At 34.3% G+C, this 15,831-nt stretch overlaps 1 protein-coding gene and 1 long non-coding RNA gene across 2 annotated transcripts in view; both read right to left on the minus strand.

The window, feature by feature from the left end:
* Positions 1-15,831, minus strand: part of fus (epithelial splicing regulatory protein fusilli) — a 153,422-nt gene that overhangs the window by 91,019 nt on the left and 46,572 nt on the right.
* On the minus strand, positions 4,926-5,565 carry LOC142240453 (uncharacterized). The gene is made up of 2 exons (XR_012723282.1): positions 5,506-5,565; positions 4,926-5,405 (listed from the first exon to the last, which is right to left on the minus strand). It is a non-coding gene; the product is annotated as an uncharacterized LOC142240453 (long non-coding RNA).

Consider the following 15,831-nt stretch of genomic DNA (forward strand, 5'->3'; position numbering starts at 1 on the left):
TTCTTTAATATCACGTAAATATTTTTTCAGTGCACTTTTGCCAATCTGATCAGAGAAGGCCCAAGTAGCAATGTTTTGAGTTGTCTATCAAAACGATAGTAGTAAGTTTACTGATCTAGCAAACGAGACGCTTTTGCAGCAGACACAAACTACTCTAACAAATAACTTTTCTGTTATTACAATACTGGTCTGTCAAATTATTGAAAGTCAATATTAATTTCCATTATGTTGGTACCACTTTTAAAATACGATATTAATTTTGGTACACCTACAGATATTATTTTAATGTTTTCTAGCCTTTGATTCAAAGTCTCTCTATCTTACTTTAGTTTTTAAATATCAACAAAATAGTTATTTAAATAGTTAACCCATAAATAATAAACTAACACATAGCCTAAATAGCTATAATGAGTTTCTATTGATTTTTTTTATTGTTTTTATTGTGTTTTATTTCAAATAATCAATTTAGACTGTAGTGTTTTAGGCATAAAAGTGATTTTATTTACACCGATCCCACAGTTTTACAGGGCAATAAACTTAAGCTAATTTGAATATTTATCAAAACAAACCGAGATGAGATGAGACATTTAATCGTTTTTAGTTAACTGTCCATCAGGGTCACACGGATTCCAAAACAATTTGAAGAATGTAAAAACAAATGCACAAAATTGCAACTATAATCATAAAAATAAAAACAAATTGGGTTACTTTCCACAGATTCTTCAGGCGTTTGATTGATAAAGAACGGGTTAGAGATAAATTAAAATTCCAAGATATATTTCGTGAGTATTTACCTGAAAAGGGAAACTGTTTTTATACCCACCACCATAAGATGGGGGGGGTGTATTAACTTTGTCATTCCGTTTGTAACACATCCAAATATTGGTCTATGACCCCATAAGCATATATATTCTGGGTCGTGGTGAAATTCTGAGTCGATCTAGCTCTGTCCGTCCGTCTGTGAAAATCACGCTAGCTTCCGAAAGAAACAAGATATCGACTTGAAGCTTGGCACGAGTAGTTTTTATTGATGTAGGTCGGATGATATTGCAAATGGGCCATATCGGACCACGTTTACGTATAGCCCGCATATAAACCGACCCCTAGATTTGGCTTGCGGATGCTCTAGGAGAAGCAATTTCATCAGATTTGTTTGAAATTTGAAACGTGATGTTAGTATATGACCTCTAACACCCATGCAAACATTGGTCCATATCGGCCCATAATTATATATCTCCCCCATCTAAACCGATCCCCATATTTTGTTCGCGGATCCTGTTGGAGGAGCAAATTTCATCCGATTGGGTTGGAATTCGGTACGTGGTGTATGTGGTCTCTAACATTCATGCTAAATTTGGTCCATATAGCTCCCATATAAACCGATCCCCAGTTTTGACCTCCGTGTTCGTGGTGTATATGGTCTCTAACATTCATGCTAAAATTGGTCCATATATCCCCCATGTAAACCGATCCTCAGATTTGACTTCTCTAGGAGGAGCAAATTTCATCGGATTCGGTTGACATTATCTGTGTGTTAGTATATGGCCACTAACAACCATTCAAAAATGTTTCCATATCGGTCCATAATTATATGTAGACCCCATATAAGCCGGTTCAGTTAAAATTTTCTACGCTATATTATTATATGGTCTCTGCAACCATGAAAAAATTGGTCCATATCGTTCTATAATTATATATAGCCCCCATATAAACCGATCCCCAGATTTGACCTCGGGAGGCTCTTGGAATAGTAAATGGCTTGCAGGCACAAACTTCATCCGATTCGGCTGTTAGTATACGGTCGCTAACAACCATGCCAAAAGTGGCCCATATCGATCTATAGTTATATATACCCCACAGATAAACCGATCCCCAGATTTTACTTCTTCCTGGATAAGCAAATTTCATTTGATCTTGGTAAAATTTGGTACTAATCACACAAAAATTGGACCATATAGGTTCATAATTGAATATAGCCCCATATAAACCAATCCCTATATTTCGCTTCTGCCTTTCTTTTACCGCGCGAAAATGCATACCGGTCAAGAACTGAATTATATAGTTTTTTAATCGGCCTTTTTTGCCCAATATATGCACACAAAAAAAAATCTGATACAATCACGAAATTAATTGAACCAACTAAAATGCCCTCAATCACAGAAATGATACTATCAATTAAAAAAATAATTGAAAGTCAATTAAAAGGTTAATTGATCCAATTAAAAAATGAATTGATACTATTAATTTTTGTGATTGCTTTTTGTTTCAATCAAAAAAATTGTTGCATTAATTAAATATTTTATTGAATACTGTTTAAAACTCAATTAAGACTTTAGTTGGAATAATTTTCGTGAAATTTGTTTCTGTGTACCCCATATGGAGTTAATGCCATGCAAATAATTTTCTATATTTTGTTCCATAACAATAAAATGTTCAATTGAAAGAAGATAGGGCAACAATTTGTTTTGTTTTCAAATACTTTTCCCACAACCCAAGTAATTCGATTGTGGATGACAGTCTTTAGTAGAAGTTTCTACGCAATCCATGGTGGAGGGTACAGAAGATTCGGCCTGCACCCAGAGAAGGAATATGATCATCTCAAACATGTTTCAAGAGCAAAATGTTATTTTTGGATGGTGACCATGTAACATGTTCGCTGCGACCATATTATTTTCTCCGAAATTATGTATCTGTTTTCTGAAAGCATGCTATGTTTGCCGAGAAAATAACATGTTTGCCACAAACTTGTTACATGTTCACCATCCAAAAATAATATTTTGCTCTCAAAACATGTTTGAGGTGATCATATTCCTTCTCTAGGTGTGGCCGAACTTACGGCCATATATACTTGTTTTAATTATAAAACTTGCTTGTATAACTGAATCAGTGAATTTTAAAAATTAAAATTTAACACTACTGCTTCATGTTGACTCTTTCACTACCAAATTAAAACTAATGTTCAGTTTTTCCTTCTGTTTTTACTTTGAGCCGATGTGTGAGATTGGCTTGGTGAAGAGTGGTCCATAGACGTGTTTCGAATCACCGCGATCATATTTTTCGAGCATTTATTTCTACATACGGACACGGGCCTTTTCTTGAGCAATTGACAAATTGTGTGGGATCCAAACAGGGTTGGCCTGTCACAAACTGTGACTTTTGCGACATAAATTTGCGACGGTATAATACGTATGTCGCAAAAGTCGTAAACCTACTGTAGAAAACCAAATTTTGAATAGAAGAAATCCTGAACATTTTTTAATTTAGTTTGACAGCATTCGCTGTGAATTTCTGTAGAAATTTGTGAAAGTTTTCCCATGGTCAAGCCTATTTTCTTACGTGGTATCGAAATTCCCGTTGGTGAGTGTGCAAAATACCTTGGGGTTATATTGGACAGGAGACTGAACTTAAAGCTAAGAAAGGACGAGAAAATCCACGCTTACCCTGTACTCGTCCAAAATGCAATAGGAAAAATTGAATTGAAACTTCTTCGCACCATCGTCTTGGATATCATCGAATTCGCTGCCTAGCTGACGCGACTAAAGTATTTTGAGTTTGTGACTTTTGTTACTTTTTCTACATTTACGACGCGTATGTGGCGTTTACGACGTTTACAACTTTGCGACAGTCGCAAACCTAAAAATGTTTGATGCAGACCATCTCTGGATCCAACGTGAACAAATTTTTTTGACGGTCAGATATTCATGCAATATTGAATGTATGCTGGTCTCACTAATACCTAAGTCTGTCTCAATCTCACGATAGGTCAAATGACGATCTGGCAATATCTGTTGGCACAGCGTCAATGGTTTCCGGAACAAGAACTGATTTTGGACGTCTTGGAGTGAGCTTCGATCACGGTTGAAATTGGCGGTGCTTCATCGACAAAAATTTTATTAAGTTCATCGATGCACTGTTGTTGAAATAATCAACGTTGAAAGTTGCAAAAAAACTTGCAGGACAAAATGATTCGATTTAAAAATGAGTATCTTTACATGAAAACAAAATGAAGGGTCGCTTTAGGTTTAATAATTCAGAAAACTTCTTCAAAATTAATGAAACCGTCTTTACATTTGTTGACCTTTTGTATCTTGACTTCAAAACAAAAAATATTTAAAAATAGGAAATCTGTTTTGAATATTTTATTTTAAAGATATTTGTTACTTGAGACTTTAAGTTGTCGTTAATACGTTTTCAAAGGGCTTTGGTAGCACATAAAGAAAAACCGAATAAATTAAAATTTGTTTTCTATAATCAAGTACGAAAAATCCAATTGTGTCCTAAAGGTAGCCTTACTATAATTTTGTGCTTCTTCGGCTCGGTATCAATACCAAAATCATTGGTAGAAAGAGAAAATCTTTCGAAGCGGACATTATTTTTTCAGTATATAGAATCCTTACGAATCTTTCCGTATTTCTATAAAAAATTCCAAACTGCTAATACTGCTTAGTAATTGATCTAACCAATGCAATATATTCTCTGAAACTTTCAATTGACTCCTCGTAATTTTATGGAACTCCCCAACGTGTTCGATAGAAGTAAAAGACAAACCGATCGCCAAAAGATTTCGTCTATGGTCTTTGAAGATTTTTTTATTTTTCTACTTTTGTTCAACGAAGATCATTAGACAGACATATTGGTTACTTTCTTGACTTAGAGGGGGTCACATTCACATGTGTTGCCATACGTTATTTGAATATGGTTGGATTTCGCTTTTTTTTGTGTAGATGAAAAATAAGGGTCATCTTCAGTTAAATTTTGTTTGACTAATTAATCTTCTTTCACAGACGTGGGCCATTGTCGAATTTTGCCCTCAGTTGGTATAATTAAGTTTTAAACAAATTAAGTTTCTTTCAAGGGGAATATGTGTGTGCGTGTCTGACTTTGTGTTCACACTCAAAATAAAAAAAAATATTTCTTTTTCTATTTTTATATTTTTTGTTGTGTGTTTTTTATAAGAAAATCTTTGCAAAAATTATACACATTTCTAAATACATAAATAACACAAAAAAAACAAAGACAAATCAACTTTCGAAAGTGAAGAAGCTGCAACAAATCCACAAAAAAACTTTAAATCGTAAATCAATAATAAAAATTTGGCAGCTTATGCTAATTTCCAATGATCAATGGAAGCATTCATTCGAGGGGAATCACACAGGGTCAAAGTGGACCAGTACGATTCACTGCACGTTAGCTGCATGGTGAAGATGTCCATGAGAAAATATCGATGTGCAAGGGAAGTGTAGAAATTAGTTGGCGGCAATCAATCTTTGAATCCTATTCGACTTTGAGTTAATGATAGGTTTCCGACAGGTCACCTGAATAGTTAACATCGCCCGCATTTACTTTGTCGAGTGTAGGAAAGTCATAAATCATCATCATTTAAACAAAACATTTGAAATTTGAAGCTTTTGGAAATACAAAAAAAAATGTAAATAAAACTAAAAGTTTCTTAAGAGAAAAGGGAGATATTATATAAAGTCCAAAGCATTAGTATAGTCTACTCACTTTTCCAAAACAAAGCCCCGAGGCTTATAACACATTCATGTAGTCTTACCTAAAAAATAAAATTAAAAACGAAAAATCAATACAAATTGAAACAAGTATATACAGAAATAAGTTCGGCCGGGCCGAATCATAAATACCCGCCACCCTGAATCAAATATTATAATTTCCTTTGGAATGTCAGGGGGGGGGGGTTTGATGACAGATATTCCCAGCAAAAAAAGCGTCGCCAAAAAAGTAATTTAAATGTTCTTTTTGGATCCGCAAGTGGTGCAAAATTGACGCAGAAGCGATGAATTTAACATGGGCTTGTCATAGGACGGAAGTCCTCCATTTCAACAGTCGTTGCATTGAATTTGCATCACTTTTTTAGGTGTGATCCGAATTCAATGTTTTGGATGTAAATTAAAAAATTTTGTGATATTTTGTCAAATAAATAATTTTTATAATTTTTTATAATTTTTAATGGATTCTAACGCTTCTTGGAAACGTTTGACCTCAAATATTTTTAAAGATAAATTTAAAAATTTTACCTATGAAGACTATATCAGATTCTGGATTTATAAGAGCAATTTTTGTTTGAGTTTTAGAGGAACCATTAACATCTCTTGTAAGCGTGCAAGAAAATTATGAAATAACGCCTTGTTTTTAAACCTAAAATCTGCAGATTTTCACCCCCATTTTTTAAATGATTACGAGAAATTTTGCATTCGGTTTCAAGCAATTTTCATGATCAGTGCGCCTTCTATAGCATCAAGAAGTGAAATCGGTCTATATGTAGGCCTCAGCAAATGGACCGATAAAAAACTAAATTCGATTCACGTTTTTGTGAGTTTAAAATACTAGTATATTTACAATATAAGGCAAATCGGATAAAAACTACGGTTTCTATATACCCAAGGAGTTTAATCGGGAGATCGGTCTATGTTAAAGTGTCAGCCCGATTAAGATTCAGGCTCACTTATGGCGATTTCGATTGGGAAAAAAGGTGCAACATTCTCGAAATTGATTGCCACATATGAAGGACACTGTCATAAATTTTTGTTCCTGTGTCCCTCAAAATGTTATGAATTAATAATAACTTTGGAATGACACTACCATTTGGGCGAAAATACAATGAGGGAAAAAGTAGTGTAACACCAAGGCAACATATTTTTTGCGAAACGAAAACGCCCTTAGACTATTCAGTCCATTGTGATACCACATTAACTAAAAGTACCTATTACATATGGGCACTTCTAGTTTTAACCGCTGGACCTTCTCGATTATTTTCTTCTGTTGAACCAACCAGACTGTTCCAAAAAGCATGGACCGATACTCACCGTTTTCGGCACACCTCTTCCTTATGGTCTTAAAATACTTCTAGTATATCTAGATTTCAAATTAAAAACTACGATTTCTAGAATCTCAAACAATAAAATCATTTCTTGGACACCTATTAATAGTCCTAAAAAACGTCCAGATTTTCAATTTCAGGCAACTACGGTTTCTACAAGCCCAAAAAGTAAAATCGGGAGATCGGTCTATGTGGAAGCTATACTAAAACATTGACTGATACTCACCATTTTTGACACACCTCTTTATGGTTCTAAAATACCTCTATATTTCCAATTTCAGGCAAATTGGCTAAAAACTAAGGATTCTAGAAGTAAAATCGGGAGATCGGTCTATATGGGGGCTATACCAAAACATGAACCGATACTCACCAATTTTTGCACACCTCTTTGTGGTCCTAAAATACTTCTAGATTTCCAATTTCAGGCAAATAGTATAATCGGGAGATCGGTCTATTTGGGGGCTATACCAAAACATTGACCGATACTCTCCATATTGGCACACCTCTTTATGGTCCTAAAATACCTCTAGACTTCCAATTTCAGGCAAATTGGATAAAAACTACTGTTTCTATAAGCCCAAGACCCCAAATCGGGAGGTTTACTTGGAGTCTATATCAAAACCTGGACCGATGTAGCCCATCTGCCGACAAAAGACGAGTTTGTGCAAAATTTCAGCGCGATTGCTTGATTATTGAAGACTGCAGCGTGATTACAACAGACAGACAACCAGCCAGACAGACGGACATGGTTATATCGTCTTAGAATTTCTCTCTGATCGATATTTCGATGTGTTACAAACGGAATGACAAACTTATTATACCCCCGTCACCATTCTATGGTGGTGGGTATAAAAATTAAACAAATTAAATGAAATAACTCAAAAATCTCTCACCCCATTCACTACGATGAAGTAAAAGGACCAGGTTAAAACTCTGGGTGCACTGAAAAAAATTTGGCCAAAAATTTCATGTCCTTCAAATACAAATGAGAATTTTGATTAGCATAGAAGACGCATTTCTCTGCTATAAAGTGTTTTTCCTTGTCCTTATAATAAGGAGATTTGACTTACAAATGGGTATATTTAAATGAAAGAAATTTTTAACTAAGGTCAACTTTTTTTTAATAATTGCGAAAAGAAAACGTTAGTTAAATGAACTAAAAAACGGAAAAAATAATACACTAATAAAGCATAAAGATGTAAAGGGTGATTTGTTAAGAGCTTGATAACTTTTTTTTTTTAAAAAAACGCATAAAATTTGCAAAATCTCATCGGTTCTTTATTTGAAACGTTAGATTGGTCCATGACATTTACTTTTTGAAGATAATTTCATTTAAATGTTGACCGCGGCTGCGTCTTAGGTGGTCCATTCGGAAAGTCCAATTTTGGGCAACTTTTTCGAGCATTTCGGCCGGAATAGCCCGAATTTCTTCGGAAATGTTGTCTTCCAAAGCTGGAATAGTTGCTGGCTTATTTCTGTAGACTTTAGACTTGACGTAGCCCCACAAAAAATAGTCTAAAGGCGTCAAATCGCATGATCTTGGTGGCCAACTTACCGGTCCATTTCTTGAGATGAATTGTTCTCCGAAGTTTTCCCTCAAAATGGCCATAGAATCGCGAGCTGTGTGGCATGTAGCGCCATCTTGTTGAAACCACATGTCAACCAAGTTCAGTTCTTCCATTTTTGGCAACAAAAAGTTTGTTAGCATCGAACGATAGCGATCGCCATTCACCGTAACGTTGCGTCCAACAGCATCTTTGAAAAAATACGGTCCAATGATTCCACCAGCGTACAAACCACACCAAACAGTGCATTTTTCGGGATGCATGGGCAGTTCTTGAACGGCTTCTGGTTGCTCTTCACTCCAAATGCGGCAATTTTGGTTATTTACGTAGCCATTCAACCAGAAATGAGCCTCATCGCTGAACAAAATTTGTCGATAAAAAAGCGGATTTTCTGCCAACTTTTCTAGGGCCCATTCACTGAAAATTCGACGTTGTGGCAGATCGTTCGGCTATTCATGATGAAATGTCAAAGCATACTGAGCATCTTTCTCTTTGACACCATGTCTGAAATCCCACGTGATCTGTCAAATACTAATGCATGAAAATCCTAACCTCAAAAGAATCACCCTTTACTTAATTCGTACTTCTCATAAAATAGTTCATTTTTTCTTTGAATTTGTAAAATTTACTATAAATGAACTTCGTATGGCACTAAAGACGTTCTTGTAATTTTGAACTCCAATTTTTCCTTCAAACTGCAAAATTTTCTTTAACAAGTGGAAAACATTAATTACGTCTAATAAATTTTCTTGAATTTGTCGAAAAGAATTTATTGATTTTTATGATATCGGCGTGATGTCAGCGTTTGTAATATTTGTTTAGTTAAAATTTTCTAACAATAATCTAAATTTTCTAAAATCAATCTAATTTTTTCTTTCTGGTGGATTCATTGTTTTTTTAGTGTATAATATAATTGTGTCCTAAAAGTATCCATATATCAATTCTTCACTTCTTTGGCCCGGAATTAATACCAAAATCATTAGTGTAAAGACTAAATCTTTGGAACCGGGATGCTTTTTTCAGTGTAGGCTCATAGTTGTCCTAGAATTATGTTAGCCGGACATAGTCAATTAGGCCAGATTACAACCTCAAGCTACCTACTTAATGCCTAAGGGGTACACATGCGAGACCTTACCTTGTTTTGGAAACAACCCAAATGATTGTTTCAAGAATATTTAATTCATATGGGATTTCTAATGTCGTCTTAAAGCCTCGTAATTATTTTACAAAAACTTTGCATAGATTAGCATTTATATAACAAAAAATAATATTACGAATAAAAAACGTACGCTAAAGAGACCTTATGCAAAAAAAAATTAATGCCTGGAATTATTTAGTTACCTACTGTGTCTATTACTTGCAAGCATTAGAAATGCAGAAGACCACTTCCTAAAAACTGCAATCGAATAGGTTTGTGATTTGCCTCAAAAACCACAAATACTTCGGAATAAAAATTTTCCACAATTTGCAAAATTCAGTTTTATTTCTTTAGTATGTCATTAACCTCATAGGTCAAATATTGCATATTTTGAGCAAGTCGATGACAAGTATATGCAAATTTTAATGGCTCAGTCAGCTCTATGGACTATTTGAACTGTAAAAGCCAGAGAGATCGAGTCATTAGGCTATAGCAACCATTTCGCCAATCTAGAAAGAGGCGCTTGGTCCGAAACACCGACCAAATTTATATGCAAAATTTCCAAAAACCATTAAAAATTCTGCCAAGATCAATAATTTAAATGTGTCCACTGCTGGAACTTTCATTTTAGCATAATTTTTGCAATGTTTCACCAAAAGCCAATAAGAGTCATCTAAAGAAATCGATTTAAATAAGTTTCGAGTGATTATGATGCCGGAATCTGTGACACACTGCCGTAGATTTTTATCAAATATCTTTGATGATTATAAAATAAATATAAAAGTGTGTTGTTGCAAAATATTGTGAGTAAAAGGCATAATTATTTTATTTCGCTGTTTTACTCCTTTTTGATTTTCAATAAAATTTACATAATTGAAATAAATAAAAGTCGCATACAATGAGCACAGACATAAAACAAAAACCAAACCATAAGAAACAAAAAAACGAGCTGCTGAAACCAAAATGTCGACTGGCAAAAAACAACAAATCAACAAACAAATATAAATTATAATCGCATTTGTTGTGTTGTATTGCTAAAATGTGGTCGATCGGTAAAGATAATTATCTTTTTAGAGCTTTACCTACGTGCAATTGTGTACATATTGAATGAGTGAGTGAGTAAAATTGTATGATTGAAAATTGCTACTCACAATCGAATACGACTTTTGTGGCAAGTGCTAACGTTAAATTTGTGAGAAATCATTTGCCGACTGCTGCTTAAGATAACGTTTTACAGGTCCGCCAGTAATCTAAAGCTTTATGCTCCTAAAATTCGCTTAGACCTTGCCCAAAACACTCACGCACGAGGCGACTTATTGATTCCTTTTCCTCCGCATCATGACAGATCATGTATTAGTCATTATACTTCACGCCAATAGTTTTTGCAAACTCGCCTATCGGGCAGCGACCCGTTGTAGCAGATATCAGGAGTGATATCTGACGTCTTGAGAACACTAGCACATCTAGTGTGCGGTTTAAATTGTTGTCTTTGTGTCGTTGCAACCCTCGCAATTCTCTCATCGGATATTCGCCTTCTCACGCAGTCTGAGCTTTCAGGTAGCCAGCGGCATACCACAGATTCTAGTTCCCCTGGAATATGTAAGGTAGTTCCTAGCCTTGCTAACTCATCCGCTTCGAAGTTCCACGCTATGTTCCGTGGCCAGGCACCCATATTAGCCTTCTTCATATGGCGCAATAGTTTTATCATGGTAAACAAACGATCTCCTCATAGAGAAAGTTTGATGATTTGGAAAAAAATCAACACAATGACCCGTGAACTGGTGAATTTAGAGAAGGTTATGTTGGGAGTACTGTCTGGTTGTGTTAGGATTAGACTGTCCAGTTCATTATGATATATTTAGCTCAATGGTACTCTCCCTATAATGAACAATACTTATGGAGACATAGGTCGTATGATGTGGAAAATTATCAAACCTAGAGAGATTAATCCTGCAAAAACCGAATTAATATTGCAATGTGCCTTGGACTAGTGAAAAAATACAATAGCGAATAAGTGGGGGCGCACTTAGTGCAACAGGTACACATGCTGCATCTATTTCCTTTAGGGTTATTAGACCACAAACAGCAATAAACGCTGAAACAGCGAAAAACGCCTCGTCAAAAAAGCAATGCAAATGTTCTTTTTGGATCCGCAAAAAAATGGCTCAGAAACAGACTTCTATCACGTCGTAAAGTTTTTTTGACGAATACTAGCCAATATTTTATGGCAATTTCTAAGTCTGAGTGTGCACTTTTCAAACATTTTTTGGAAATCTCTATTTTTTATTTCTCATTATTGAGTTTTTTGCAAAGTAAAATTCAGAAAATTTGAATTTATTTGTAAAACTACGTAAGACAAAGGATTTTATATATCACATTAAAAGTCTTCTTGTGAGGAGCATTTTAGGATGTACTTCAAAAGTAGTGAAGAACTTCCAAACTTTTTTGACGACCATTGCCAGTAATTGGAAATTTACTAATTGCCTCATTACAGGGGATTTAAAATTAAAATACAACAAATGTTATTCCTTTCGCATTCCCAGTGATCAAAATCGTACTACTATCAGCTTTACCAAAGTTTTAAAACCAATGGGATACCATTCACAATAAATATCGGTTACTACGAAACAATCATATCTTTCGGTCCAATCTTGTCGAAACCCTTAATTTTAATTTTTTTAGGCTTTTCATATTTCAAATTCCATTTTTTTAAGTTTTTTTTTTTTCTTGAACATTTTTTTTTGTTTTGGAGTAGAGTAACCTCTATGTTACACCCTCAAAAAAAAATTGCCTCTGTAACATATGCTCCCAAATATATTCTGCTTCAAGCATATATATTTTCAGAATTTGTGCAAACAAAAAGTTGTTTGTACTGTGCAAGCATATTTTATGTTTCAACTAAAGCATGTTTTAAGGCTCTGAATGCACAATTTAATGTATAAATTGAATGAATAATGTTTAGATTTAAACAATTAAAATTTTTGATGTTGATGAATACAAGCTCATTTTCAACACAAAAAAAAAATGTCTCTCAAGGAGAGCACAATTCTCATTTAATTTTCTGCGCTACATTGATGTCTTTCGTTATTTATCTCCATCGCCATCCTTATATTTTTTCTCTATTTTCTCTTGCACTATCTGACGTTTCTAAATTAATATATGTTTGCATCCAGAGATATTATATTTAAGAAAATGTGATGTCCCAACCATAATATGTTCTAACATATTAACATATATGTTCCAAAGAAGTTAGACTGGTTTACGAACATTATATGCTTGCTCTTAAAAAAATTTGCTAAAAATTTGAGTGCCAAACATATAATTTTTACACGTAGTGGACGAAACTAACTTATAAGGGCCAGTTTCTCAATGTCTTGTTATTATTTATCGTGTCGATAAAACAGCTGATCCCATACAAAAATTTTACTAACCGGAGGTCTATCCACCGGTTAAAATTAATCGGAGGATGAGAAACTGGCCATAAGAAAGAATAAATAGAAATGAGAGCAACGCGCTCGCGCTTTTTGAGTATATTTATGGTAAAGCTATAATTTTGCTAAAAATTTGAGTGCCAAACATATAATTTTTACACGTAGTGCACGAAACTAACTTATAAGAAAGAATAAATAGAAATGAGAGCAACGCGCTCGCGCTTTTTGAGTATGTTTATGGTAAAGCTATTATTTTTGTAAAGCTTGCATGCTTGCGACGAAGTATATATTTTTTGGCTGCTGGTATGCTTGCATCGAAATAATTTCCTCCGATGTATGTTAATAATAGAAGTTATTGCTAGTATGGCTACACGAGCTATCGCTGACACCAGAAAAAATAGGAATCAATGTGAGTCTCAAAAAAATGAATTTTTTCGATAAACTTAATATCGCGCGAAGATTATTATTGTAACGAATTACCCATGGATACAAAGATGGCGAAGATTGCATTGAGCCAGTAAGCCTGAAATGAAGAATAACCTAAATAGAAACCTTGCATCAATAGATGTCCAAGCAAAATAAACAAACCAAATTTGCCCTAAATATGGATAGTATAGATAGACGGGGTGGGTATTGATAGTAAACCCTTCAAAGGCTCTGAAAGTAAACTAAGATAAGTCGAATATAAGGATCTTTCCGGAATTGTAACACTACACTGCAAGTACTGCAAAATGCCTTCATATTTCCAACGTTCGGCAACACTGCAACGTCAGATGTTCTACATGGAAACTATCAAGCGTATGTTCCGCAAAAATACTGTGAATTTTAACCGAAAACGCTAAGCGGCTGTTTCTTCTTCTTTCCCTCGATGGTGGTTTTTTGATCAGCCGATAGGAAAACAAAACGTAAATCTTCGTTTTTATGAATTTTACGATACGTTTACGTTTTTCTAACATTGGGAACTCAATGTTAAGTTTGAAGATGTATTTTGCCTCCGCGTTTTTCCATGCTGAAATTCGTAGAGTTCATCGCTATACGTCTACAACTAATTTGTGTGCAATGAAAATCAGTATAATAATGATAAAAAGAAGAAAAGTCAATTAATGGAGATACATTTGACATTCCGAAATAATTTTCGGAAGACCGAGTTGACCAGACTTGGCCATCGATGGAAAAGAAATGCACTTCTTCTCTCAGGGCATGTATACAAAATCAAAAGTAATGCGAATTAATTTCGAGACGTACTCAACAAACCAAAAAAAACCAAAAGCTAAAACCTAACTTCCCGCAGCATGACACAATAATTGCCAAATTAACCAAATGATAGATGTCACAAAGTTGAAACAAATATATCATTTAAGCTACGTTTTAATTAGTTTATATCACCACACAGAAAAAAATGAAACCAAGACCAGACTACTATCACCCTTTTAATTTTGTTAAAACATTTACATTTAGCGAATTTGCAATCACATATGTTTTGTTTCAATTCTTTGCAAATTTTTTGACATAAATACTGAAATATTGTAAAAAAAAATGCATAAAACAAGTTTAATCGCCTGTTTTGTGATTTCAACCACTGAAGACAAGTTTGGGGGTACCCATTGACGTTACTCACTATTTTTATAACTTTATTCAAATACAGTCATTTGCATTATGCATAGAGCTGACCGAAGAAGCATCCCAACAAATCAAGTGACAGTTATTGAGTCAAAAAAAACTGGATTTTCTAAATTAGCCTAATTCTGGATACTCGTTTAGTTTTTCATTTCGTATTCAAAGACCATAAGAGAAATTCCTATTTATTTATAAATTGGTCAAATTTATACTCTTTTTCAAAGATCCTCAAAACTAGAAAGAAATTAATCTTCGAAAACTAGAAATATAACCCTCTAATGCCCCAATTTTTTTGTCACCTGATTAAATTTTCAATGTTAACGACACAAAATCAAGAAAACTAAACAAGATAAATTTATACGGTAAAATTCAGTATATGCTGCAAAGCCTCTTGAACAGTTTAAACTAACTTTTCTCTTTATTTTACCCATTTTTGTTGTCTTAAGGTGTGTTTTACTAAAAGCTTCCTTATTAAATGAAACCCATCTAAAGGCGGGATTGGGCATTAAAGGGATAAGGTCAACCTGTAGATGACCTGAAATTAGTCTGCACAACTTAGTTTTCTTTTACTACACTACTGTGGCATCAGTGTATAATAACTACATACATAACTACATAATATTAAACCTAGACCCACGAAATGCTATCACTAGGCTATTCGTAATGTGTTTAATCGTAATAGTGTTAAATTTAACTGGGAATTCAGAATCGGCTATTGTTGGCGAGCTCAACACAAAATGCACAAAGTGTTTGAGTACCATACCAAAAATCGTTATAATGATACTGGTAGCATTACCAAAATGCCATGGATGTGGTAAAAATAAACTACAACACCTGAAATATTCCGTGAAATATTTTACATCAAAGTAAAATATAATATTTGACACGAACTGGCATAACAAACGAGGTGAATTTCCGAACATGCGACGAGAACATTTGCACAATTATACAATTCGTAAAGTTCCAAAATGATCATGTTTACTTAACTATAATTTTGAACTACGAAGGATAGACTAGATATGGTGGCATCCCGTTAGTTTTAGCTCACTTGGATTATTCAGTCTATTGTGATACCATAAGTTCTCTCTTATCAATGAGTGTTTAGCGCAATAACAAGAGACCTCCTTCTTAGAGCGGAATCCGAACGACGCCTTATATTACGGTTAAACCACTTAGAGAAGCTTTGAAATCGCTTTACATTGCGGTTAAACCACTTGGAGAAGCTTTTAAACACTGATAAAT

Source organism: Haematobia irritans, chromosome 5 (genome assembly GCF_050003625.1).
Source record: "Haematobia irritans isolate KBUSLIRL chromosome 5, ASM5000362v1, whole genome shotgun sequence".
Lineage (NCBI taxonomy): Eukaryota > Metazoa > Arthropoda > Insecta > Diptera > Muscidae > Haematobia > Haematobia irritans.